General features: G+C 43.5%; 1 protein-coding gene and 1 long non-coding RNA gene across 3 annotated transcripts in view; one reads left to right on the top strand and one right to left on the bottom strand.

Annotated features, from left to right (window-relative positions):
* DYNC1I1 (dynein cytoplasmic 1 intermediate chain 1) overlaps positions 1-26,885 on the top strand; it is a 302,215-nt gene that overhangs the window by 242,229 nt on the left and 33,101 nt on the right. The gene's annotated exons all lie outside the window — the stretch shown is intronic.
* On the bottom strand, positions 16,184-26,686 carry LOC146344981 (uncharacterized). The gene is made up of 3 exons (XR_014792391.1): positions 26,412-26,686; positions 20,222-20,319; positions 16,184-17,228 (listed from the first exon to the last, which is right to left on the bottom strand). It is a non-coding gene; the product is annotated as an uncharacterized LOC146344981 (long non-coding RNA).

Genomic DNA, 26,885 nt, shown 5'->3' with positions numbered 1-26,885 from the left:
TCTGCTAAATATGTCAGTGTGCGATGGAAGTAAATGCAGTATATTGCTTGCACTACTGAGTTTGAAGGATGTACTGATTTCCGGGTTCCCAACTACAGAAGTAAGAAATCCACAAACAGACTTTTATACAGTCAATGCACCAAGTCATCCCTAGCAGCTCTGCCCCACCCCCCAGTGACTGCTTCATGGGGGACACCTTCTTCATCAGACCCATCGTGCTCCCCCCCCCCACGTACTGTTGTTGCTCTTCCCCCTTATTCTGGCTTCCCAATGACCCTGCAAGGAGAAGAGTTAGTGGCTGGCTAGGTGGAAGGGAGTATTATGGAAAACCACCTCAGCATTACTGCCTTATCTAAAACAACTCCACACCCTGAAAGGAAACTATTAAAAATGACCATTCCAAGCTCTGCATGATGAATGTATTCAGGGGAGGAGAAACGGCACTTTTAATACCCATTGAAATCCTAACTGTCAAGCCTTTCTCCTGTGTGGCTGAGAAGGGAGACTCCCCCATCCACCTTGGGAGGAAAAAAGCCCATCAATCTGGTAAGCAAAAGGGAGAAGAAGCAGTCAGTGATGTCAATGGGAGGGGAAGGTTCAAAGTAAATGCATTGAAGGGGGTGGGAGACCTTAAGACTGCTACTCTAAGTAGACTTACAGTGCACTCCTATGCATGCCTACTTAGAAACAAGACACATAGATTTCAATGGCACTTACTCCCAGGAAAGGAAAGCTTTACAGCCAATGAGTTTACTCAGAAGTAAACATTGCTGTGTTCAAGGGGATCTTGGAGCCTGTAGTGGAATGAGAGAGAGAGACAGAAATGGTCACTGGAAGCCCAGTCAGTGACCTGCCCCCCTACACCAACCTGTTGTCATGACAGTATTAGTCAACACCACCGAGCAACACCACCTAGTATGTTGTTGTTGTTCAGTCGTTAAGTCGTGTCCGACTCTTCGTGACCCCATGGACCATAGCACGCCAGGCCTTCCTGTCCTCCGCTCTCTCCCGGAGCATGCTCAAGTTCATATTCATTGCATCGGTGATGCTATCTAGCCATCTCATCCTCTGCCGTCCCCTTCTCCTGTTGCCTTCAATCTTTCCCAGCATCAGGGTCTTTTCCAGGGAGTTTTCTCTTCTCATTACGTGGCCAAAATATTTGAGCTTCAGCTTCAGTATCTGTCCTTCCAATGAGCACTCAGGGTTGATTTCCTCTAGGATTGACTGATTTGACCTCCTTGCAGTCCAGGGGACTCGTAAGAGTCTTCTCCAGCACCACAGTTCGAAAGCATCAATTCTTCGGCGCTCAGCCTTCCTTATAGTCCAGCTCTCACAGCCATACATTACTACTGGGAAAACCATAGCTTTGATTATACGGACCTTTGTCCATATAAAACACCGTATAAGGTGATGTCTCTGCTTCTTACTATGCTGTAAGAGCAGAAACCTATTACTAGGTTTGCCATAGCTTTCCTCCCAAGGAGCAAGCGTCTTTTAATTTCATGGCTACAGTCACCGTCTGCGGTGATCTTGGAGCCCAAGAAAGTAAAATCTGTCACTGCTTCCATTTCTTCCCCTTCTATATGCCAGGAAGTGATGGGGCCAGATGCCATGATCTTAGTTTTTTTAATGTTGAGTTTCAAACCAGCTTTTGCACTCTCCACTTGCACCCTCAACAAGAGGCTCTTTAGATCCTCTTTGCTTTCTGCCATTAGGGTGGTATCGTCTGCGTATCTGAGGTTGTTAATAATTCTCCCAGCAATCTTAATTCTGACCTGTGATTCATCCAACCCTGCGTTTCTCATGATGTACTCTGCATATAAGTTAAATAAGTAGGGCGACAATACGCAGCCTTGTCGTACTCCTTTCCCAATTTTGAACAAATCGGTTGTTCCATGTCTGGTTCTTACTGTTGCTTCTTGACCCTCATACAGGTTTCTCAGGAGACATGTAAGGTGGTCTGGTACTCCCATCTCTTTAAGAATTTGCCACAGTTTGTTGTGATCCACACAGTCAAAGGCTTACCACCTAGCATATGCCCACACAAAGCGGGACAAAGCACTAAAGGGGAAATAACACAGGGGGGAAATGATGATTTCAATCACAAGCACAGAAAATGCCGGGTTTTCCCCATTCTCAGATAACACGGGAAGAGGGAAGGAAAGTTGTAAGATAGCAGCAGGAGAGCAGTGGCGTCATCTGAAGCTCCCACAAAAACCAGTGGTTAAAGAAGAACGATCCTGCTCAAAAAACTCAGGTGTGAAGAGAGTCATAGGCTCTGACCTCTATGGTTGTCCTCTAGGGGGCAGTGGGCCAGCAGCTTGTTGGAGACAGAATCAGGACGTTATAGTATGCTTTTATACAAGGTCCCATGAAAGCTTCCAACTAACACCAAGATCTTTCTCAGCCTCCATCTCTGACTGATAAGATTGCAACACACATGAGACTGAGGGCTTCTTCAGCTTTTATCCTGCTATTGAGATTGCTCACTCACAGAAGTTTGCAGACCCTTGAGATGATGTTGTGAACCTCCAGGGCGTCTCTTGCACTATCCTCCTCCTCTTCCTCAAATTTATATGCTGCTTTTCCACAAAAAGTGCCGAAAGCGGCTAACAACACTACAGGAATACAAGAACAAGAAAGCACACCAATACATCCTAATAAACAACCCAAACAATTCATTTCACTAATTCTAACATTTCAAAGTAATTACAAAAGAGGCAAAATCAACCATTGCAACACATGATCAATTCTTATTGATCAGTAATGTGTAAACCAGAGCCAAATGCACTAAACCTTTCCTATGCATTGAGGCTTTAATAGACACTACGAACTGCAAACAGCTACCCCAAGAATGCAAAGTGCAGACATAGCAGCCAGAGTGCTTACAGCCTACAGCAGCTGATCTCTCTCATGCTGGTGATGCAGTTCTCAAAATTCCAGCAGAGACAGGGGTGGCGTGTTTAGTCTTTTCCCCTGTAGTCTGGATGTTTCTGCTGCTTCTGGAGGCCTGTGGTGGCTGCAGATATATACCCAGCTGCTCTGGAAACCCAGTGTTTTCAATTTCCCCAAGAGAGAACTCCTCCTCCTCCACTCTCTCATGCTGGTGCAGTTCTCAAGGCTCAAACAGAGACAAGGGGGGTGGCTGCCCAGCCTTTGTTTGGACACCTCCAGCAATGGAAAGTCCACCCTACTATCCACCTGACCATTGGTCCCATCCCCAAACTGTTCTTACCATTAACAAACATTCAACCGAAATCTACCCTCTGTCACTTAAGCCCATTTGATGTCATCTGACCGCTGTGCAAAATCTCCAGCGACAAAATTTTGAAAATAAAATATTGACAGGTGGGACCTGCAACAAAATGTTGCAGCATGGAGTCCTCCTATTCAGCTTTCAGCCAGCCAGCCTATCATGCCTTCTTCAGGGTATTCCATTCCATTCACTGGTTTCCAGTTTCCCCCTCTGCCACACTAAATGACCTTTATTCGATTTTTAAATAGATCAGAGATAATGAGGTATCAAATTGCCCCGCTTATGTTCCACTTGAGTTCCCTCTGTGACAGAGGAAAAGCCGCAAGAAGAGGAGCTAGATCAATGAAACATATGGAAGACTCAGATAAGGGGGAGAAGGAGGGGGGAAGGGGAAGGGGAAGGGGAAAGGAAACACATGTAAAGGGAGTCCATTGTGATCCTGTATTTAAAACGAAAGCAGAAAGCCCCATTTTAAATGTGGGATTTTAGGCTGGCGTAGAGATACTCTTAGTCATCAGAGGATGCCTGCAGCGAAGAGTTGTGATGGCTACTTATTGCCCACCCCAGATCTAAATTGTGTGAGTGTCTCTCTCTCTGGGGAAATATACAGCTAATTGTGGATGTTTTGCTTAGTGAGAGTAGTGCTAGGTTATCATATCACGATCATGATCATGACCTCGTGATCATGATGGGAAAGTGGCTCCCATGTGACTTGGTATATTTATGAAGGGGGGCATAAACTGCTGAGGTCAGATTGTCTTCCTGGCTCTTAGGTCATTCTTGTCTGTTTCCCACTGCACCTCCTTCCGGGTCTTTTGACAAAACTTCCCATATACTTGCTAGTTATGATTTGTGCTTGAGCCAGTTCTGTGCAGTAGAATTAGAGACCCAGGAAAGCTTGCTTTTGACAATGTGTGTGTGTTTTACATGCACTTGGTAGGAAGCTACATTCACTTCCACAAATGTAGAGCAACCACCCATACAGTACTGAATATATGTTTCCATATGCATGAATATGGCCTTACGTGAGCAGTGGCCTCCAAGGCCTATTTGCACAACAAAACTTCATTTAATCTGATTTAGTTATGGCTTCTCTCAAGGAACTCTGGGAACTTTATGATGAATAAATTGATGAATCCAGCAATTCTTTGGACTCCTTCTGACACTGATGTTAATGGCATGGGCTCTTGCTCTTGTGCTGCTCAGTAATTAATTTTGGGCATTTGAAATAACATAGGAAGCTGCTGTATACCAAGTCAGATCACTGGTCCATCTAGCTCAGTATTGCCTACTTCAGCAGTGGGCCGCCACCACCGCCCATTGCCCATCCCCAAATAAAAAATATATCCTTTTCAAGGGAAAAATTGTGTTTGTAGTGGCTATGGAGCTACTACAGAGCACCAAAAGGGTTACATTTAGCATGGAAACAAGCTAAATGTAACCTTGGTAATGCTCTATAGCACTATGGAGCAGTTTTCTGCCAAATTTTGGTGGTAAGCTGGTAATTTTGGCATTTAGGGGGCACGCCCTGTGGTGCCCCACAGACTGAAAGCCATGCCAGGGGTCCAGGGGGAGAAAATGGCCCCCAGATCTCTGGAAGTTGCCCACCCCTGGTCTAGGCTGATTAGCAGTTATTTTCCAGAGTTTCAGGCAGGAAGCTTACCCAGTCCTACCTTGAGATGCTAGGGATTGAACCTGGGACCTTTGGTGTGAAAAGCAAGTTGTCTACCACTAAGCTATGGGCCAAAGAGTCAATAGGTCATCTGTGAGAGGTCCATGACATGAATCCTTCCCATAACAGCAGCATCCCTTCCAGGAACTGGTGCAATGCCGGCATTGGAAGGAGCCTATCACAGGCTCCTCCTACTTAACCTTAGACTTCCAAATTACTAAGGGGGGCAGGAAGGAGCCATTCAGCTGTGGTGTCCACAAGAGAAGGAATTAATCGGGATAGAGAATTAATGGGGGAGAGAATTAAAGAGGGTTTGCTCATGGACTGGCAGAGTTGAAAGGAGTGTAGAGGGAGGTGAGAAGCATAGAGTAGCTAGAACGTATGTTGTTGAGGGGAGGTAGGAGACAATTTTCAAATCGGGTTTGCGTCAAGTGGATTGTCTTGTATTTGTTGAAGGATGTAAGCTGCCTTGAGTGTCTCTCCTGAGCCAGAAAGTGCAGGGTATAAATTATCCAACTTAAGTAAGTAAGTCAAATTAAAAGTAACATCAGAAAGGGCCCATATAAAGCATTAATCCTCCCACGGAGCTACCTTTCCCAGGGTTCCTTGAAGAGAAGTCATAATCTTTAGGAATGCAGGGAAGGATCCCAGCTATATATAATTAAAGAAATAACACCTTTCTCAGAAGCATGTAACAGTTGTAAGATATTAATGTCTTTTGAAAGTTAGGTGATCTAGAGTGGTGGCTTTTTAACGTTAGGGATTCAGGCTTGCTCTGACTGAAGCCAACGTGCTTTCTGCCATTGAGTCATGAGATCACAGCACACCATGAAAGCAAAATTGGGATGCTGAAAAGTCAAGAGATATCCTGCTGGGATGAATCTGTTGAGTCTTGAAACTACTTAGGTATTAGTGCTTTGAACGTGTAAATTGTTTCCTAAAGGCCACCTGCTCATTAATATATACTAAGGATTATTAATGAATGTTACTGCACGGTGCTGCTTATCATGTTATCGTGCATAGGGAGAATTATACAATACCACATGAAGAAAAAAACAGATTTGAATCTCTTAGATTTTTTTTTTTTTATCAAAACATCCCTTTATTCTGCCATAAATAATCTTCAAAAGGAAAATGTTTGCTTCTGAGGATAGACTGTACAGGATTGAACAGGATTTCAGCTGCATCTTTGACTGCTACTTTTCATCCATTAACTTTGCAGCCAATATTGGAAATAGCTGTATTAATGACACATGCCCCACTGTGCCTCTGCAAATATGCATGGCCCCAATAAAAGGACACTATATGACATGGTACAGAACTTTAGGCCCGGGGGCCAAATCTGGCCCACATGGGGTCTCAGTCAGGCCTTATGGGGTTTTCCAGGGGCCATGCTGTCTTTCCTCTGACCATTGATGGTTTGGTGGCTGACTGGATTCTGTGTAGTTTTTTGCCCATTCCAAAAGAGCTTTAAGCTAAAATATGCTATTATTTGTGGCATTTTGACACCACCTTTTTGCCTTTGTGTTCAGCCCCATCTATTCTGAGGGCTTATCTGAAATGCCTTTTGGGCCTCAGGCTGAGGTTCAGCACCTCTGATATATAAGAATATTCATGTTAGAGCCACCCTGGGACTCTCTGCTTAGGGACCACCCATAAAATATGTCCCCCTCCCCCATTCAAACCTCCCAGTTGTCACGGTTTGTCACTCTAGTACACATCTAGTACAGAGCGCCAAACAATGTCATATAGTACTTACAGTACACACTTATTTTGTCTGTTATTTTAGTCCCAGTTTCCTAATTGTTAGGAAAGTCTTTTGACTGACAGTCGCAGAATGTCCATGCTGAAAATGAGAAACATTTTTACACTTGCCAGAATCAGGACATGGGGACAGGAGAGAGAAGAGATGGATAAGAACAGGCAAAGATTAAGTGAAGGTGATGGTCATATGAAAAGAGAAGGACTCAAAGGAGAGCCAAAGTTGACCATTAGCATTGATTAATGTCCTAATCAGGAGTGAGCAGCTTGTGGTCCTCCAGATGTTTTAGTCTACAACTCCCCTCAGCCCTTACCATTGGCTATGCTGGCTAGGGTTTATTGTAGGCCAAAACAAGTTGCCCACCCCTGTCCTAAATGATTGTACAAGAAGAACAAGCAGATGAGGACCAAACCCTCCTCTGAAGGTGCTGTTTGCATTGGGAGGGAATCCCCCATTGGTAGATCCCCCCCCCCCAAGCAAACACCAGCTTCAGAGAAGGGATTTTCCTCAGGACTGCAGCAGGAAAGAGTTATGCCCACTGCAAGTCCAGCATTTATCAGCCCCCACCTCCCCAGCTGATGCTACCTGTATTTAAAAATGACAACCCTGCATGTGAAATGCAAAGGCTAATTTAATATTGTGTCCAATTTGGTCCTAAGGTGGTACCAGTTCACTCAGAAGCATAACACAGCCCTAAAATGTCATATTTTGTCATATTTCAATTAATACTCCTTTCCTGCCTTATCACAATGGTCTCAGCTTTCCCAGCCTTTCCTTTCCCCCTTAATGCATGACATACTTTAGGACTGACTGACCCTCATTCCCCACCCCCTTTTTTTCCTGCAATTTCTTTAAACACATTGGATTCTTAAGTGTGGTTTCTCCTATGTGGTCAGGTATGGTAGAATTGGCAGGAAGTTGTGCCTTTGATCTTTTCCTTCTTTTCTAGTCAATTTCCTCTACCTCCCACTTGGACCATCTTGAGCCTTTTGTAATCCCATGGTGAGAGCATCATGTTGCCTTGTTCTCATGTGTCCTTCCTCTTAATCGGTCTTGTGCTTCTCCATATTTCTCCAATCTGTCTATTGTACATAACATCCTTAGAATCATTATAACCAAAGCTGATTGAAGTATGGATGATGGTCATAATGAAATAATTTTGGCTCCTCTAAGCACCAAGCAGTCAAAGGTTCTGCCTAGTAGTGGGGCATACCAGCTTTCCCTCTCCCCTGCAAGATTAGCTCCTCTGAGATCATCATTCATAAACTCAGTATGTCCACACCCTCCATGCCCCTTTACAGAATCTCTAACTCTTGAGCACTCTACCCCTAGCAAGAAATTAAAATGTGAAAGGGAAGCAGTTAATCCCAAAATGGCATCCTTTGGCTTTAATGTCCCAAATATGGCAGCTTGAAGTAGCTCATACTAGTTAGCTGTTTCCTGCATTGTACCACAAAATAATACGAGTTATGTAAGAGATGCGCAAATGTAACCATGAGAACTAATGTTCTTGAAAATGTACCATGATGTACATGATTTTTAATTTTATTTCTTTTTTTACTGATTTATTTGAAATGTGTGGTCCTGCTGAATAAAGTATATTAGGTTATTGTTAGGATGAAGGGTTTATATGATGATAGTAATTTCATTTATTTAACATTTTCTAAATGTATACCCTGCCTTTCAGTCTGGCGGATCCACAAGCCACGGTTACATTTTTGGGTTGCTTTCTTTCTGTGTAGCTTGTACTTATTGTGAGCTGCCTTCAGTATTGTTTTTAATAGAAAAACATGGCTTATATACATTGTAGGATGAATAAATAAATATCCTTTCAGTAACAAGATAAAATTCTAAATGAAAATGACTAAATGTGGATAAATAGGTTCACTCCCTTAGCACTAATCACATTAAATTACACTGTATGCAGAATAGGAAGCAACTTATAGTGCAGTGTTCTTAAGTCCCAAGGGCTGCTGGCAGCCCCCAATTACCTCAAGTGCAGCTCCCTGCCTCTCTTTTACTCTCTCTGTCTCTCTCTGTGTGTTTGCAGTAACTGCTCACTCTCAGCAGGGGCTCGCTAGCTTTTCCTTGTTTGCTTTAGCAGTGGGCTGGCTGCTGTGATCTGGGCTACTGGAGGAGTCTTTGGGGGTGAGGAGTCAGGAGACCTGCCAGTCATCAGCTGTAAGGTGATGAAGGGGGAAAAGAGCATCAATTTGCTCTTTGCCTCTTGCTTGGCTAGCTGAAATGGTGCACTGCGCAGGCACGAGAGGCGGAGGGGAAATTGAATGCACAAGCAAGAAAGAGAGCAATGTGGACCTGCACTGGAAGATTTTGCAGTACTGAAAAGAGCAGAGCATGTTCTCAGTGGCAAGAAAAAGATCCGCCCCAACCCAAATACCAAGGGAGCCTGTTGGAATTTGCCCGTCTGGTGACTGACTAATAAGCCCATGCTTGGATGAGGTAGAGGGGAATGGGGAAGAGATGCCTGAAAACGCCTCCAGTCAAGTTGGATACACAGAATTGCCATTTGACCAGGGGAGTGGGGAGGAGAGGCCCCCCATGGCTTGGGAAAGGCTCCCCAAATGGCCTTGGTGGCAGTGCCTGGAACGAAAGTGGCTCCTGCTTGAAAGATGGTGAAAACCACTGTTAGAGTATCTCATATGGTAATGGGTCATTCATGGGCTTTGTGCAGATTGTACAGATTCTTCATGGCCTCCAGCATTCGGCTGAAGCTGATTTGGGGGTGAAGAAAGAACGTGTGTATATTCAATTGAACTTCGTTGCTAATCAAACACCCAGGACTAAACTAAACTGTATCAGGCACATGAAATAAGGAAGCAACCTTGGGTTGCAAAACCACATGGCCAGACCGCAGTGAGACTACTGGTATGAGCGTGGGTGGCACAATCTGGTTTATATGTTATATACAATTTAGAAAACAAACACATCCTTCCCCCTTGCAGAGTGAATGCTACAGCAGACACAGGGGGTGGGCAAGACGTTCTTGCAGACCTCAAAGGAATCCACCCTGAAAACCCCTAAATAAAATAAATAAATAAACAATAGCATTCTTTTCCAAGTCGCCTTGCAGATTTGATCCAAGTAGCAAATAAGGACATTTCCAGCCTTCTCTAATCAAGTACTGTTTAATTGCTTCAAGTTCTTCCAGTCTAGGCTTGTGGTCCCCCCTGGTGCATACCAGTCCACAGATTGACGTGAGCCAGGATGGGAGGGTTAGCATGGATGTGTAGCCTGTATGGCCGATTTGCTGCTGTGGGTAAAGGGATGTCTTAAGGAAAAAGGTACTGGCTTTTCTCTGGGATATAGGAAACTGCCTTATAATGACCTGGTTCGCACATAACGACTGCGGGGGATGAGTGGAAGAGAGCAGGTGTGCTGCCTCCCACACACCTGCCACTTCTGCTTTTACTCGACAACCTACAATTGGCCTGTTTGCATGTTGTTGAGCATGATGTGTGAACCCAAAGTGCTGGGTTGTTCAGGGGTGAAATAAGCCAGTGGTTGTTGTAGGGTTAACTGCTGGGTTGTTTTGCCCCTGAGCAATCCAGAGCTTTGGGTGTACACATGATGCTCAACAACATACAAACAGGCCAACTCTAGGTTGTTGATTAAAAGCAGAAATGGTTGATGTGCTGTAGGAAGTACTCTCTCTCTTTCTCTCTGTCCCTTATTTAACCCATGGGCTGTCATTATGTGTGAACCGGCTCATTGAATCAGACTTTTGGCCCATCTTGCTCAGTGCTGTCTGCACTGACCGGCAGGAGTCTTTCCCAACCCTACAAGGAGATGCCAGGAATTGAACCTGGGACCTTTGGCATGCAAAGCACGTGCTCTGCCACCAAGCTACGTAAAGCATGTGCTGTACCACTGAGCTCAATTCCCCATGGACATTACAAGACACCCGATGGCACAGAACCCATCTGGAGCATAGAGAGTTATTAACTGTACACACCCTAGCCCAGTTTATAAATATCCACTCACCCAATCATCTGTGGTGAGTAGGAATAATCTACAGGTGACCAGGTAGGGAAGCAAACACCAGTTCTCCCCCCTGCCCCCCCCTTTAAGGCCCTAAATGACTAATATTGTATAATGAAAATGTTTGAGGGCTGGTAATTTGGGAGTAGTGGGATTAAGTTTGCAAGGCTGCTGTAATTTGCTTCATCTTCCACTCACCACTGTGTTCCAAGCTGCATTGGTATTCCATCACACATGAAGACAAATGTCTTTCTTAAACTAATCCCAGAAAAAAGACTAATTTTCTCTTATGAAAATACATTTCCTCTGTCTGTCTGTCTGTCTATCTGTCTATCTCTATATCTAAATTAAAAGTGTACTAATCATTACAATGAACTAAATGGTTGTAGATTCTTCGATAAGTAGCATGCTGGCTTACATGAGAATCTTTCTGTCTGTTGTACAAGTTCAGCTTTTTGAGGTTTGTCCAGAAGCAAAGCAATGAATGAATTTTCTTCAGAGCTCAATTTTGTTGTCAAAAAGCCAAACTGACTCAGAGGAATGGGTGGAGCTGCTTGTTCAGACAGGATTTTTACTTTTTGCCCTTTACCTCTGGAGCCAGAGGTCTGGCTCCCATCCAGTTGTATGAGGAGAAGATTATGGTCTTTCTCTAGGTAATTTGAAGGAGCAAAACCAAAGTGAAATCAGGTGATCAAAAACCAGCACTAAGTTTTTCCACAATATTTCTCTTGATTTTGCTTATCTATCTACTGTAACCACAGCATAAAAAGAAAAATGGTTTCATGAGCAGTTGTATGTGTAACACTGCAGATCTCTTCACATAGGATGAACTATAAGGACAGGGCAAGCACCATATTGGGGGAATAATGGCTGCAAACGGGCACAAACAAATGCTCAAAACAGTGGGAGATAGTTGCTGTTTTGCAAACATTTTCACACCTTCCCAATGACAACTTTGGCAGCAAAAATGAAACATTCCTGGAAATTCAGCACAGCACTTGTATGTAATAGTGAAAAATAAGTAGGCTTACTCAATTCTGATAGGCCATAGAAGCCAAGTTTGCTGCTGATATGCATTTGTGGAAATTCTGCTTTAGATAAAGCTACCTGGGAATCAAGCAGAAGATTTAGCTTTCAGCTGTAATTGTGAAACCACTTATTCTTAGAGAAGTCCCTTTGATGTTAATGGGCTCTCCTGCAGACGGTGGCTGGAGGGTTGCAGACGGATTCTGGATGCTTGTAGCAGCTCATCTGCCTGCAGTGCTGGCATAATTTCTCTCCAATCTCTGTATAACACCATCGTCTGTGATGTTGATCTGACACATCATGTAACACGCTCAGTTCTAAGCACTTATTTGCTGGTGCTGCAAGTCTTCTGCTTATTTGTTTATTTATTTATTTAACTCAACTTGCCCCCCCCGCCTCCATTTTGAAGAACATAGGTCAGATTATATCAAGAATAGATAAAACATAACACAATGGTTCAAACAACTGTAAAGTTTAGCAGTATCCCATAATATAAATAACAAAAGCACAACACAGTAAAAAGAAGAGTCGGCCAGCTCCTTAAGCCTTTCAAAATCAGGACATTTTCACCATTCCCCAGAAGATTTTCTTCAAAACAGTCAAGTGAGCCTCTTTAGAGAGTGAATTTCATAATCATGGCACTACCATGAAGAAAGCTTGGCTCTGTCTCCCCATCAGAGTAGCCTCTGACTCAGAAGTTCTGACAGGGTGGTGTAGTGTATATGCAATATGGCCTCAGGCACCCAAGATTACATTCTGAGGTTGATCAAGGATAAGCAACACTAAATAATGAAGTTATGGGGAGTTCTAGTCTAGGGGGCTGTTCACACAACACGTTAACCCACATTAAGTGGTTCAGTATGGGTTGTTTTGAACCGTGGGTTGTTTGTTGAACCGTGAGTTAATGTGTTGTCTGAACGCAGCATGTTTTCCGCAGGGTGTGTTAGCGTGTTGTCTGAACACAGCCAGGATGGCTTGTTAACCATACAGTGCGGCTTGTTAACCACCCTGAATAACCCAACAACAAATCATGGGTTCTCAAGGTGGCTTGTTTGAGAAAATAAGCCACACTGCATGGTTAAGAAGACACCCTGGCTGCATTCAGACAAGATGCTAATCCACGACTCAACAAACAACCTGTGGTTCAAAACAACCTACACTCAACCATAGAGTGTGAGTTAGCATGTTGTGTGAACAGCTCCCTAAGTCATTCCCCTGACTCCCCAAAACTGGCATGTGTGAGCTTCCACTAGCTTTCAAATAGTGGATCAGAGCGCATCAGCACTCTGACCTCCAACCACTCTCAGCTGCAAGTAGGGATGTTCATACAAGCAAACCTTCAAGCTTGTCAAAGTTTTCCAAATTCCACACTGAAGCTCTGTTATGAGATCAGGAAGAGGGATAACTTTTTCTCCTGGTGGACCCCTTCTTTATGTGGATTACTTAGAAAAAGAATTTTTGATAAGATGCCACTAGTCAGGATGAACCTCCTGACACACCCTAGTCTATCCAGCTGCTTTGGGAGTTTCTGAGCCCTATTGCCAAGGACCCCACCCTTTAGCCCAGTTCTAGGGAAAAAGAAAAATGAATGGTACTTTGGACTTTCCTTCCCAAAGGCCAGAAACAGAGAGCTTCCCAAAACTCTTCTAAACAAAACCTTAAAACTCTCTCTCTCAAGCCAGTGTAGTGTAGAGGTGAGAGTGACGGACTGGGAGCCGGGAGATCCAGGTTCTAGTCCCCACTCGGCCATGGAAGCTCACTGGATGACTTTGGGCCAGTCACAGACTGTCAGTCCAACCTACCTCACAGGGTTGTTGTTGTGAGGATAATAAAATGGAGAGGAGGAGGATAATGTCAGCTGCCTTGGGTTCCTTGCAAGAGGAAAAAAGGCAGGACATAAATGCAATCAATCAATCAATCAATCAATCAATCAAACTTTAAAACACATGCGGCAGCTTTGTAACCATGTGGTCTTTCATGAGGGGAAGATAACAGTGAGAAACCCCTTTTAAAACTACACAGCCAAATGTCCAAACATAAAAAGCAGTTTGTTTAGGAAAGAAAAACAAGGGGGGGAAACAGGGAAGGCAACCATCACATGCATACACAGAATTCCAAATAAAAAGCAAAAAGTCAATCTAACTTATCTAGTTCCATTACATACTTGCGTAGAATCTTGGGTCCCAGAGTATGTGCTGAGTTTATTGCTGAAAGGGTGGTCAGAGAGAGAGAGAGAGAGCAACCATCTGGCTTCCAGTTGGATGGTATATAGGAAAGCTCTAGAAGGACTGAGGGGATCTTTTTTTATTGGGATCTCCACTCTGTAAAAGCCAGCCCCTTCCAGAGACTGGTTGGTCAGTCTGCTACTGTGGCAGCCTCCATTTTTTAGAAATCAGAAAATTGCCTAGTGGCTGGACCCACCTTCTTAACGATGGTAACTTACAACTCAAAAGCCCAAGGTGGTTGGAACCAGTCAGCCCATTCAAGAAAAGGAATTAAGGTTTTGTTCACATTTTGGAGGACAAAAAAGTGAGATGAGGCTAGATAAAACTATTCAGGTTGTCCAGCAGGTTGCCAACTGACCCAGTGCTCTAGGGGGCACTGTGGATCTATATCAGAAGTAGGGTTTTGTTTTGTCACAAGCTCATTCTGTCTCATGTCCGTATCAGATTGCAATAGTTGTTTTTTTTATTTTCACATGAAAATCCATTCATATTTCCATGTGTATTTTTCCAAATGTACACATCAGTTGTGCACATCTTTAAAATGTATGCATTAATCTCCCGTTGATTAAAGTTTGCTTGTGCACATTTGTCAAAAGTACATATTTTTCATGCACATTTTCCAAATGTACACATGCTGTTGAACACTTTTTTCTTTTTCTTTTTTGAGTGGCAGGGGTCCATGAAAATCATGTTGCAAGCTTGGAAATGTACAGACTTTGACCACAGATTGCATTCGAGACCACAGATTGGTTCAGGAGGTACGAACTGGGGAAATCTTGATAAAAAAATGAACTGAGATGAATTTCTCATGCATCTCTATCTGCAAGCAGGCTTCCATTAATTCATGTATCAACTTTGTCTGTCGTTCTTGTAATCTGTAATCCCAAACCCATTCCTACAGTTACACTGTCTCACCACACTTTGGGAATAACCCATTCTCCTTGCTGTCAACAAATGTTAAGCATTTTGTTATATCAGAGTAAGGAATTGTATTCAAGATCTTACCTATGCAGGGGCCTCTTGTATAATAAATAGCCTTTGAGTTGTTATGACTGATGATGACCCATGAAATTTCCACAGGCCTCACTCTTTTAACTGCTCCAAAGACTAAGCCTAGTTGATTGAGGACACCAGTTATATTCTGTTGGGGCCTTAGACATAGTGCTCCAAAGCATGGTTCTTACCAAATGGTAATTAAAAAGAGATTGCTGAGAAGCAATAGTGATTCCTTGGCCCTGTTTCTGATGTGGGGTTGTTGCTCTTTTGATGAAATTAGTGCTTTTTGTCCTATTAAACAAAGAAACATCAGCACTGTTCATGATACATGTATTTTTTTTTAAGTATCTTTTCCACTTACTAGTGGATGAACTATACACAATATTGTGGCCTAGCGTTGATGTTCTTCTGGATAATGTCCAGGTACTCTGCTTTTAATTCAATCTAATTTACTGGTGTTTATTGCATGTGCTGTTATGATGAATGGGTCAATTTGGGGTTAAGAGAGTACGAGACAAATTAATGGAAGATGGGGATAGGTAAGCCTGCTAACTAAGGCTCTGATCCAACAAAACAGGCATGGAATATTCAAGCGGAATTCGATAGCCCTTTAAAATGAGCTGAAATTGCACCGATCAGAGGCATCTCTCCTGAAATCTGATTGGCATGATTTTGGCTTTAAAAAAATGATTATGCACTGAAACCCTAGCTGTTGGATCAAGATGTAAAGCAGCAGTACCTGGTGAGGTAGTGCACTGGAAATTAATTCTCTGTAGCTGAGTGGTGACAGAGAGGAACCTGGTGCCATTACTTGTGGGTGTCACGAGGCAGTGTGGGGAGGTGTGGTGGTAGCTAGGTCAGCATATGCAGGCATATGAGTACTAACTGACCAGCAGTGCCCAGTGTGGGCCCGCAAACGGCATGGCCCATTCTTGTGCTGGACAGTGGTAAATTTTGAAGCACAGGCATTCATCATGATAGTCCCCATAACCACACCCCCAAGCAGAATCCAAAACTAGCTGGCTGCTGCGTTGATGCTTACCAACAAGCCAGTTCTAGCAGTTTTCATCTCCACCAGGAGCAGGTATTTTGTAAAGCTAATAGGTCTTAATTAGAGATGTATGGATTTTGTTTAATCCATTCCGTCTGTGTTTTGCAGATTGTCAGGCGTCTTTAGTTCTGTTGTCCACTCATTCACAGAAATGGATCCTCCCCCCCTTCAGAAAAGTACACAAAAAAATTCACTGCAATTTATGTAACTTTCACTGGCATGTAACATTTTGTATATTTTTCTTAGTTTGGCATGCAATCAATGAGCAGAGCACACACACAAAAAAGAGTGCTACACAGCAGAGGCTGAAGAGAGATCAGAGATGTATAAAATATGTGTGGGTTGTTTTTTTTTTTTTTTTTAAAGGCATATATATTACCATATTTTCCAGTAACTTTCGTATTTTCGCATGATTAAATTTGTGTACAATTCCAGAAAGTAAAACAATGGTCCCCAAGTCCACTGAATCCATGTGACTCAAAAGATGCTGTGGAATCCATGGGTCGAATTCATAGAAATCCAAAGTCATTTGAATCTGTTTTGAATTTCTCTGACGTCCCTAGTCTTAATTGCCCATTCAAGACCAAGCCACCCCAAAATACTTTGCATTACAACAGTCAACAATACATTGTTGCTGGGAAAATCCATTTCTCCTCAGCTACTGTGAGGATTGCTCAGAGGAAACGGGGAATTCTGAAGGGGGTGGGCAACCCTTAGTTGCAAGTTCCCATTTGAATCCCCTTTCCCAAATAATGCACACAGATGTGCCATGAAACAAACAGGACAGCTGGGAGTTGTAGGACTTTTTATGTCTAAACTTGCATAGGATTGCACCCTTAGACCCTTCTTATACCATGTGCTTGTGTAGTGGTGGAACACAGACAGAAAGGCAGCACAGAAATCAAAGAGGAGGTTGATAACAAAGTTATGATGTTTTTGGGCCAGAGATCCTAAAACTTCTGGTATGCCTAGATTATGGCAATAAAACATAGCTACTGGGGCTTATACTAGAACCTTAAAAAAATAACACACATGCCTAAGACAAAGGAAGAGAGTAGTTCTGAGCATATGCAGAGTACTTTTTGCTAAGCATTGAATCAGGGCAGAGCAGGCAGCTCCTAGGCAGGCTTGAGCCATGGCATCTCTCTCCTTCTTAGGTATCTGGCTGGCCAAGGTGACAAACAGGATGCTTGACTAGATTGGCCTTCGGCCTCCTTAGCAGGCTCTTCTTATGTTCTTAGCTGCAGAGGTATCCAGTTAGCACAAAGAGACAAGCGTTAATTTGCACTGTAAGCATTGCCACACCAGCCCAGATGAGCAACTTTTCAGCAGAATTTTAAAAACTGCTAAGAGGATGAACTAAGTCACCAGTTTATCTGTCAGCATTAACAACAGCCCTTCCTCCACCAAATACCCTGAATACATCTTCAGATCTGTGCTACCTGACAGGCTGACAATTCCAAAAGTCAAGTGGTGTCTGCCACGAGGAATTCACTGTAACTTTTTGTTCTCTCTCCTCTTTCATTTCCCATGCTGGCTGGGGAATGATGGGAGTTGTAGGGCTTTTTTTCTGCCTAAACATGCATAGGATTATGCTCTTAAACCATTTCCTTAAGGAACTCAAGATGGCATGCCTTTTTTTGCCATTTTATTCTCACAGCAACCCTATGAGGTAGGTGAGAAACCAAGCAACTGGCCCCAGGTCAATCAGTGAGCTTCAAGGCTGAATAGGAATTTGAACGCAGGTCAAGCCTGTTCTTATACATCTTAGTTGTTTATAATTTGTATATAAAACAATAATTGCTTAGAATGTACATTTGCTTTTAGAAGTGTCTACTTTCTGCTGTCTGTACTCCACTGATGGGCCATGTCCTATGTCTGGGTCATGCTTTGAATTAGGGTGAGTCACACTAATATCGCTATCCATTTTCTCTCTTTTTGTTGTTGAGGAGTGTGTGTTTTTTAACAGAAAGACAGATAGAAAGGAAGAGGGAAAAGAGATTGAGCTATACAGTAAAAAAAAGTACTAAAAGTGGCTATAGTAAAAATACATAAAAGTTAGTTGAGGGTAAAGGTTGGTCATGGCTGCCAAAAGGCTGAATATTAAAGCTATACAACTGTAAGACCTGCAACAAACAGTTGCAGTTTGGAGTGCTCCTGTTCAGGGCTCCAGTCAGCCAGCTATGCCCTCTTCAGGATACTTGGTTCCATCCCCCTCCTCGCCAGTTTTCCATTTCCCCCCTTAACAGACACTCAGCATCCTATAGCCACCAGGCATGCCCAGTCCTCATTGGATCATTTTTGGAGTTTGTTTGGGTTTTTTTTTAATCTCCTTAGGTTTCTTCTTCCTAAAGATTTTTTTGTTCTTCTGCAAACCTTGGGATTCCCACAAGCATTCTGATGGCCTCTCTCTTGTTTCCCAGTGACCCCATTTTGAATACAATCCTGGCAGCATTCACCAGCTGAGTCTAATATTAGAGGGAGTGATGGCAATAGCAACGTTCACAAGTGAGACATTGAAGAGCAAAAAGTGTTCTGAATATCACTTGTGAAAATGCCCTTGGACCTTAAGGCTGCAGTCCTAAACATACTTACTAGGCAGTAAGCCCTATTGATATAATGGGGGTTACTTCTGAGTAAATGTGCATAACATTGTATTGTAAATTTCCTGTACTGATGGGCAGGTTCTTTTTCATTGGTTCCTTACTATAAACTCAGCTATGATGCCCTGCCTATAAAGGAAACCACAAAAGCCTAATCATCATGTTATCTCCAGACTTCGCCTACTCTTGGAACCCTTCCCTTTTACCCTCCTTTATTCTCTGCTTATAATAGTTTCCACATGCTTGTGCAAAAACGTACTACATATTTAAAATCCTCAGCATAGAAATCAATTAAGCAAACCAGCCAGCATTTTGTACCATCTCTGCAGCAAGAGTGATTTATAAATGCAATAATCTTACTCTGTAACTGTGACTCAGTACAAGTTCAAGCCCATCAAGGAGGGGAATGAAACAGTATGGGAAGTAGCACTTAGTATGTAATAGAAGTGAACTTCTGTGGGGTTCTGTCATGTAGAATACATTTCAAAAAGGAAGACACTTCACCTTCTACAAAAGTTGCAGGTAGTCTTGTTGGTTTATTGGGGTGTGGGTGGGGCAAATCCAAAAGTAACAGTAGTGTAATAGACCCAATTAATTAAAATGTCACAAACAAGTGAGCAAGCTTTTGAGTTACCTAGAACTCTTCTTCAGGAGGGATGGTAAGCAATAGGGATGTCGGAGAAAACGGAACCAAATGAGTTTGGATTTTTATGAATCCAACCAGCAGATTCCACAGTGGACCGGCTGTTCCCCTGTCAGACAGATTCTGCAGACTTGCAGACTGTTCTTCTAATCTTGGGGTTGCGCAAATTTTGTTGTAGAAAAATACGCATTAAAAAAAAAAAAACAGCCGCAAATGTGCATTTCCCCCATAGGCTATCGTGTGAAAATGCACATATGGGGGGAATTTGTGCATTTTGGGGAAATTTGCACATTTTTGCACTTGCGGATTTGTGCAAATCCACGTTTCTGCACATCTGCACCTGCACAAATTCGGAAACTAAAAAAAATCCAATTCCATCGATGGGTGAATGACAGAACAAAAGGTGCCTGACAATCTGTGAAACACAGATTGAATGGGTTTTACACAATCTGTACATCCCTAGTAAGCAAAAAGCGGGGGGAAAGTAGGGGGAACCCCAAGTCTGCATTTTGTAAAATGGAGTGGCGGTATTCTGCCTACATTCAGCACAGTCTTATGCATGTACAGGTAAGTGTACATAAGTTTACAACTTATATAATCTGTGCATAGATTACGTGCATATTTACTAGAGAGTAAGACCCATTCAATTAAGTGGGACTTCCTTCTGAGTAAATATGCATAGGACTACACTGCATGTTAGGTTAGCCTCTAAATGTCAAAGGCTGTGCTGGGAACAAAACAAAACAAAAGTGTCAGTTTGTACCAAAGGCTACCGGAAGAAAGATAATGTCTAGTCTCCCTTTGAAAATACAAACACCAGCAGTTATTTGGCTCTGGCTTTACCTCTAATCAGAATACACAGGTCCCTTGCAAAGCAGGCAGCAGAAGTAAAGAATAAGGTGGCCGTCCTTACATTAGCAAAGCTGGAGATTAACTTTAGGTGGTGCACTAGATAAGGAGCCAATAGAGGCCAACTGGGTAGTATTACCTAGTGGTTGGAAGGTGTGTATTGCCAATAGCCAAAGTCCCATTGTTAGGAGGCAGGAGGTCAACTTATTCCGGTTTTAGGCTCCTTCTTTTGCTATCCTACAGAGCAGGCAAAAAATAAATAAAAAATCAGGTAGTCATTTGTTCAACAATAACAACACTTTTTGTAAACAAAAGCTTTACAGCCTTAGTTAGCGACTAGTTTTTACCAGGGGGACATATTCAGTGGTGGGTAGCAGTCCCTCCTTCACACATGATGCCTGTATAAGGCAGGGAAAAGGACACTCTAAGGCAACCTCCTCCTCATGTGCCCTCTGCCTCCATCTCTATCCCTTTTAGCTTGGAGAGTCAAGAGATGGAGCCAGAAGGATGCATGAAATTTCTCCTTCTTTAGCCTTTCTATCTCCTTTCATCTTTCAGAGGCTTTTCTGCAGCTGAGAAAGACAAGGAAGAATTCTGTCCCTGGCATACCTTTCTGTCTTCATCTGTCCCTGCTCCAACCCATCTAGTCAGTTTCTGCACAGAGCACAGGGAGGAGATTGGGTTAGCAACTAGGAGGGAGAAGACCAGATTCTTTGAGATCATACCAGTTGCCAACGCCTCCCTTACTGCCAGCAAACAAATGCACATGAGTAAAAACCATAAAGACTTCTTGTGCTTTCCCCCACCTTATAGTAGCCATGCACAGAGTTCCTGGTCCCTGTTTTGTTCGTGGTAGTCCACATCATTTAAAAAGAGATCATCTGAGTATCAGTAATACCCAGTTAAAAGTGGCATTTCACACAGTCAGTTCATAAATGAAAGAAGCAACTTCCTTGTTCCTCTGAAGAGCTGAGGTTCACCAAACATGAAATGGTCTTTGGATGTTGTAGAGAAGGTAGCAACACTTCTTTAGCTTAACCAAAGCAAACAAATACAACTCTGAAAGGCAAGCCCTGACATCTGAAGTGACAGGACATATATAGAATAAATGGTAAATTCTCCCAATAGAGGAATCTAAACAGTGAGATGCTACAGGGATCTATATTGGGAGCAATGGTTTTCAATATGTTCATAATGATCTGGAATTAGGAGTGAGGGGGCCAAGTTTGCTGATGACACCAAATTATTTAGGGTGTTTAAAACAAAAAGGGATTGCAAAAAGCTCCAAAAGATCTCTCCAAACTGGAAGAATGGGCATCAAAATAGCAAATACGGGTCAATGTAAGCAAGTGTCAAGTGATGTACATTGGGGCAAAAAATCCCAACTTCATGTATACGCTGATGGGATCTGAGCTAGTGGTGGTTGACTAAGAAAGAGATCTTGAGGTTGTGGTGGACAGTTCACTGAAAATGTTGACCGAAGTGTGCAGCTGCTGTGAAAAAGGCAAATTCCATGTTAGACATAATTAGGAAAGGAATCGAAAATAAAACTGCCAATATCTTATTGTCCTTATACAAATCTATGGTGGAACCACAGTTGGAATACTCTGTACAGTTCTGGTCACCACACCTAAAAAAAGGACATTGTAGTGCTGGAAAAAGCGCAGAAAAGGGCAACTAAAATTATCAAGAGGTTGGAGCAACTCCTCGATGAGGAAAGGTTACAACATCTGGGACTGTTTAGCTTAGGGAAAAGGCAAGTAAGGGGAGACATGACAGAGGCGTACAAAATTATGCATGGTGTGGAGAAAGTGGTTAGGGAGACATTTTTCTCCCTCTGTCATTGTATTAAGACCCAGGGTCATCCTAAGAAGCTGATTGGTGAGAGATTCAGGAGAGATAAAAGTGCTTATTTACACAGTGGATAGTTAACTATGGAATTGGCTTCTACTAGATGTAGTGATGGCCACTCGTTTGGATGGCTTTAAACAAATTCATGGAGGATAAAGCTATCAGTGGCTACTAGTCCTGATGGCTATATGCTACCTCCAGTATGAGAGGCAGTATGCCTATGTATACTAGTTGTTGGGGAACAAGGCAGGAGGGTGCTGTTGCACTCATGTCCTGCTTTTGGGTTTCCTGTGGGCAGCTAGTTGGCCACTGTGTGAACAGACTGCTGGACTAGATGGACCCTGGTCTGATCCAGCATGGCTCTTATGTTCTAACAGGAAGGTGTTCCCTTCCTGATGCCTGAAAGCTACAGCCTGGCTTTAACCAAAGAAAGTATATCTGGCAAGTTTAACACCACACCTACACCACAAATTTAATCTGGTTTAATAGTAATTCCTTTCCCACAAGGAACGCTGGGAATGTAGTCCTAGGGGCAGGGCTGGGGGGAGAAGTGATAACTGTTAGAGAATTGTCAGCATACCAACCAAACTACCAACAAATTCCCTGGATTCTTTGGTGGGTGGGGGTGGGGGGAGAGGCTAGGGTTGTGAAACTGGTATAAAACTGGTATAAAAATTGTAGATATGTCTTATGTGCCATGTGAAACTGCAGATTTGAACCAGGTCGAAAATGGTTACATACCTTGGCTTCCCTTGACATATTCTGCGGATTGGTTTTTTGACAATGCTGACAATAGTTTGTTAGAGATCTCAGCTGCCTCACAGAACTATTATTGGGGTTCCTTGGTTGGGAATAATCCCAGATTGAAGCGGCTCAAAAATTGCTACAGCAAGCATAAAAGCTTATTTTCTGAGAGTATGTAGACTCGTTCTCGGAGTGAATGTGGACCAAGAAGAACATGGATGTCTGCTGGGTGAAGCAACTGTGATCAGATGGCTTTAAGAGTTGGAAATACAGTTCCGAAATATACCTTCGTGGAGAGCCAAGCTCTATTATTCCATTGTGTGAAATACTTCTTTTATGAAACAAGCAAAGCTGATAGATTTCATTGTAGCCTTTAAGCAGTTAAATGCTAGTTAAAACCTGCAAACATGTCCACATGCCTTCCTCTAAGTAGTGAGGTTCTTAATGTGTGGCGCCTCTTGGATTAAGGAAGATTCTCATGCAGATACACTGGGGAGCCAGCTGGAACTTTAGCCCTAGATGCAGGTATACTTATTTTCATCTTGCTGTATGCAAGTTATTCTTTATGATGGAAAGGAGAAGAGCTGGTGGAAAGCCACACATAGTTAACCTATCACAGGCGGCTTACAAATTTGTGATTTTTGCCATGCATCTACTGCGCAAAAGTCTATGGTAGCCTTCCCCCCACTTCGTGCCCTCCAGATCTGTTGGAACACAACCCCCATCATCCTGAGCCAATGCTACCTGGGGATGATGGAAGTTGCAGTCCAACACATCTGGAGAGCACCAGGTGGGGGGAGGCTGGTCTCAGACTAGTTTTGTAAAACAAATTCCGTATGTGTAATACTTTAGCAGTATAGAAAGTAGTTATCATATTGACCTTGATCTGAAAGCATTGGTGTTTACCAAGTCCTGTTAAGGGCCACTTCACCTGAGATGTTTTGTGTTCAGATAGAGGTGCCTGAATAAAAGATACAGGATATAACACAGAGATGGGGAACATGTGGCCCTCCACATGTTGGACTGCAAATCCCATCATCCCTCACCATTGGCTATGCTGGCTAGGGCTGATGGGAGCTGAAGTCCCAACAACATCTGGAGAGCCACACATTCTCCATGCAACACATCTATTAAGTAGGGAGATACCTACATTATGTGTCTAAAATGTGGTTGTTGCTCTTTTCCCTTTAAAATACAGACATGGAATCAGGGAAGAATCACTTCCAGTAAATAACAAACCAAAACCTGGGAAGCTGTTATCCTCATTCCATATGTGGAGAGCCCAGGCAATTGTACCCCCTTATGTCTGTGTGCCCACAAGATACAGAAGAAACACGCATACCATCCTGAATAATTCCTGAATTACAGTGGAGAGGATGTAGCTCAGTGGCAGAGCACCTGCTTTGCATGCAGAAGGTCCCAGGTTCAATCCCTGGCATCTCCAGGTTGGGCTAGGAAAGAACCCTGCCTGAAACCCAGGAGAGCAGCTGCCAGTCAGTGTTGACAATACTGGGCTAGATGGACCAAGGTGCTGACTCAGTATAAGGCAGTTTCCTATGTTACTAACTCTGATGCTAATATATGAACACAGTCAAGACTTAATGAAAGATTGGCCACACTTCACAACTGAAAGGCTCAATTATGTTTCCGACTTCTTTGTGTATGCTTTCTATCATGCTTTCCTGTGTAAAGAGATTAGTAAACCCAACAGGGGGTTAATACAAACTGCTTAAAGTGTGCACACGCGTGCGCACGTGTGTGTGGAATGTAAGGTGTACAGTGTATGTATGTTCCTATACATACAAATATACGCACATACATACATACACATACATGTAAAAAGCTCACTGTTTAGATTTCTGTCACAGGTGATGAGATATTTAATTTCTTTTATCTCTGGAGTTTTCATTATCATTTAAATTTCATTTTACATTAATTGATCAGGGATTAGCAAAGCCATTATTCAGAAATCAGACTAAGACGAGCCAGATGCAATGAATAATTCATGACACCCAATTATATGTTACAGTTCTGGTGTACTTTTAAAACTTGCCTCTAACTTCCAGTCTGTTGAGAAATGAAATGATGCGTGGGCACTTAAAAGTCAAGCAGCAGCACCACGCTTCTGTCAGCAGCTGTGCTCTCTGAACCTTGCCCGCTCCTTTCTGAAAGGAAAGCCTTAGAACACTGGGGGTGGGGGCTGGAATAGGGAAGGGGAACTGACTTTCAGTATATGTAGAAACTGTGTCAATTTATCCTCAAGAAAAAGGGAAGAGAAGCTCTGTCAAGAGCAAAAGACATGCATGGAACTAACTCAACAAGTTTCTATTAGAGAATGCAGTTTAGCATGGAAAGAGATTACTGACTAAGGGCGCAATCCTATGCATGTTTAGAGAGAGAAATGTCCTACAACTCCCAGCATGTCCTAGCCTGGCTGGGGCATGCTGGGAGTTGTAGGACTTTTTCTGTCTAAACATGCATAGGATTGAGCCCTAAAGCAGTGGTGGGGAATGTACATGTTCCCCATCTCTGGACTAGGTAAACTGTTGTGTATATAAGGAGGGATGCATGTGCAGAGAAGGAATAGCTGTGCTACTACAGTGTTGTTGTTTTTTTAAATCCTGATATACATATCAGAAGGTAGATGAGTAATTGACTTACTAAGAGCTCTGTCCTAGATGGCTGGCTGGGGAATGCTGGGAGTTGTAGGACTTTTCTCTACCTGAACATTTATTATTTGTGATATGTATATACCGCTAAATATAATTAAATCCCTAGCAGTTCACATATAAATATTAAGATCACATTTAAAATACAATATTAAAAACACAACATTAAAAACAATTCCAATTGCAATAAAACCAATACAAGGAGCAGTAAGATGGAGCAGGATGATTAATTTAATTACAACCTGGGGAAAGCTGGGGTAAACAATTGCGTTTTCAGGATGCCACATTTTCTGCCTCCCGAACTGCACGGGGAGGGTTTTCCAGAGGATGGGCTCTGTGTGTGGCGACATTCTGTTAATTTCGGAATGACCAGCAAGGCCTTCTCTGATGCTCTTGAAAGTTGGCTGTGTATATATAAGGGAAGGCGGTCTGCTTAAGTATCTTGCTCCCAAGTTGTTTAGGGCGTTGTATGACAATACCCTGGAAGATGGCTCAGTAGCTAAAAGGTAGCCAGTGCATAGGATTACGTTTTAAGGTATGTTTCCAGAAGGAAATATTATGAAGTACTTATTGGGAAGCCAGTCTCTTCACCCACATTTCCTAAAGCAAGCCTCAGAACACACACACACACACACACACACCTTTTTTCAAGCCCCCAAGTACAGCTGAAAACATCACGTGGGAACTGGCCATGGGGGTTGCTTGGGGATTACATTTTGCCCATGCGGGAATAACTCCTGTAGCGCTGCAAGTTGAGTTTTCCAGTTAATAGACGGGAAGGCCGACTGTTGCCACGGGGTCGCCTCTCCGACGCTGCACACGTGGGCAGACTGCTGTGGAAGGGAAACTGGTCTTTGATCGGCAGGACCGAAGCAACGGGGCACTCGGATCGAGCGCGTAAACGGCTGGCACGGGCCTGGCGCGCCGACAGGCCCGTGAAGCCCAGAATCCCAGAACAGGCTCCAAATAACCAGGACACGTTTGAGTTCCTCATCTTTGAAGCGAGCTAACATAGGAATGTAAAACAAAACAACGGCCGTGCGACGCCAGGTCTTAGATGCTTACCCCTAAATGCAGACACACGGATCACTTCTTCGTCTGGGGTCACGACTGCCGCGTTAGGTGCCACCCCATCCTTCTGCCTCGCTCCCACCCCACCGCCTCTCTGCCCTCCGCGCTCACGGGCCGCTTCTGCTCCGGCTGCAGGACAGTCCGAGGGCGCGTCCGCGAGCTGCCAAGCGCCCTGCCGCATCCTCGCCACGGCCGCTAGGTGGCAGTCTCCGACTTCCCTGGCCGGTCTCTCGCCGGCCGCGCCGGCGCTCCCCGGGAATCTTCCGATCCTTATCAGGGCAGCCCGCAAAGCCGCGCCGTTCGCGGGGGGGACAAGCAGCATCTCCCTTCCCTCCCCCCCTTCCCGGGGGCTGCAGCAGCAGCAGCAGCAGCAGCAGCAGCAGCTCCCTTTACCTGTGCGGAGCGTCTTGTGCAATCCTCCCCTCCCCAGCAGAGTCCGGATTCTCCCTCTGTCTCCCCCCCCCCATT

The sequence above is a fragment of the Heloderma suspectum genome, chromosome 5 (assembly GCF_057233095.1).
Source record: "Heloderma suspectum isolate Gila_16-S chromosome 5, 16-S_ref, whole genome shotgun sequence".
NCBI lineage: Eukaryota > Metazoa > Chordata > Lepidosauria > Squamata > Helodermatidae > Heloderma > Heloderma suspectum.
The sequence above is the reverse complement of the archived record's forward strand: the minus strand, read 5'-3'. Positions and strand labels throughout refer to the sequence as shown.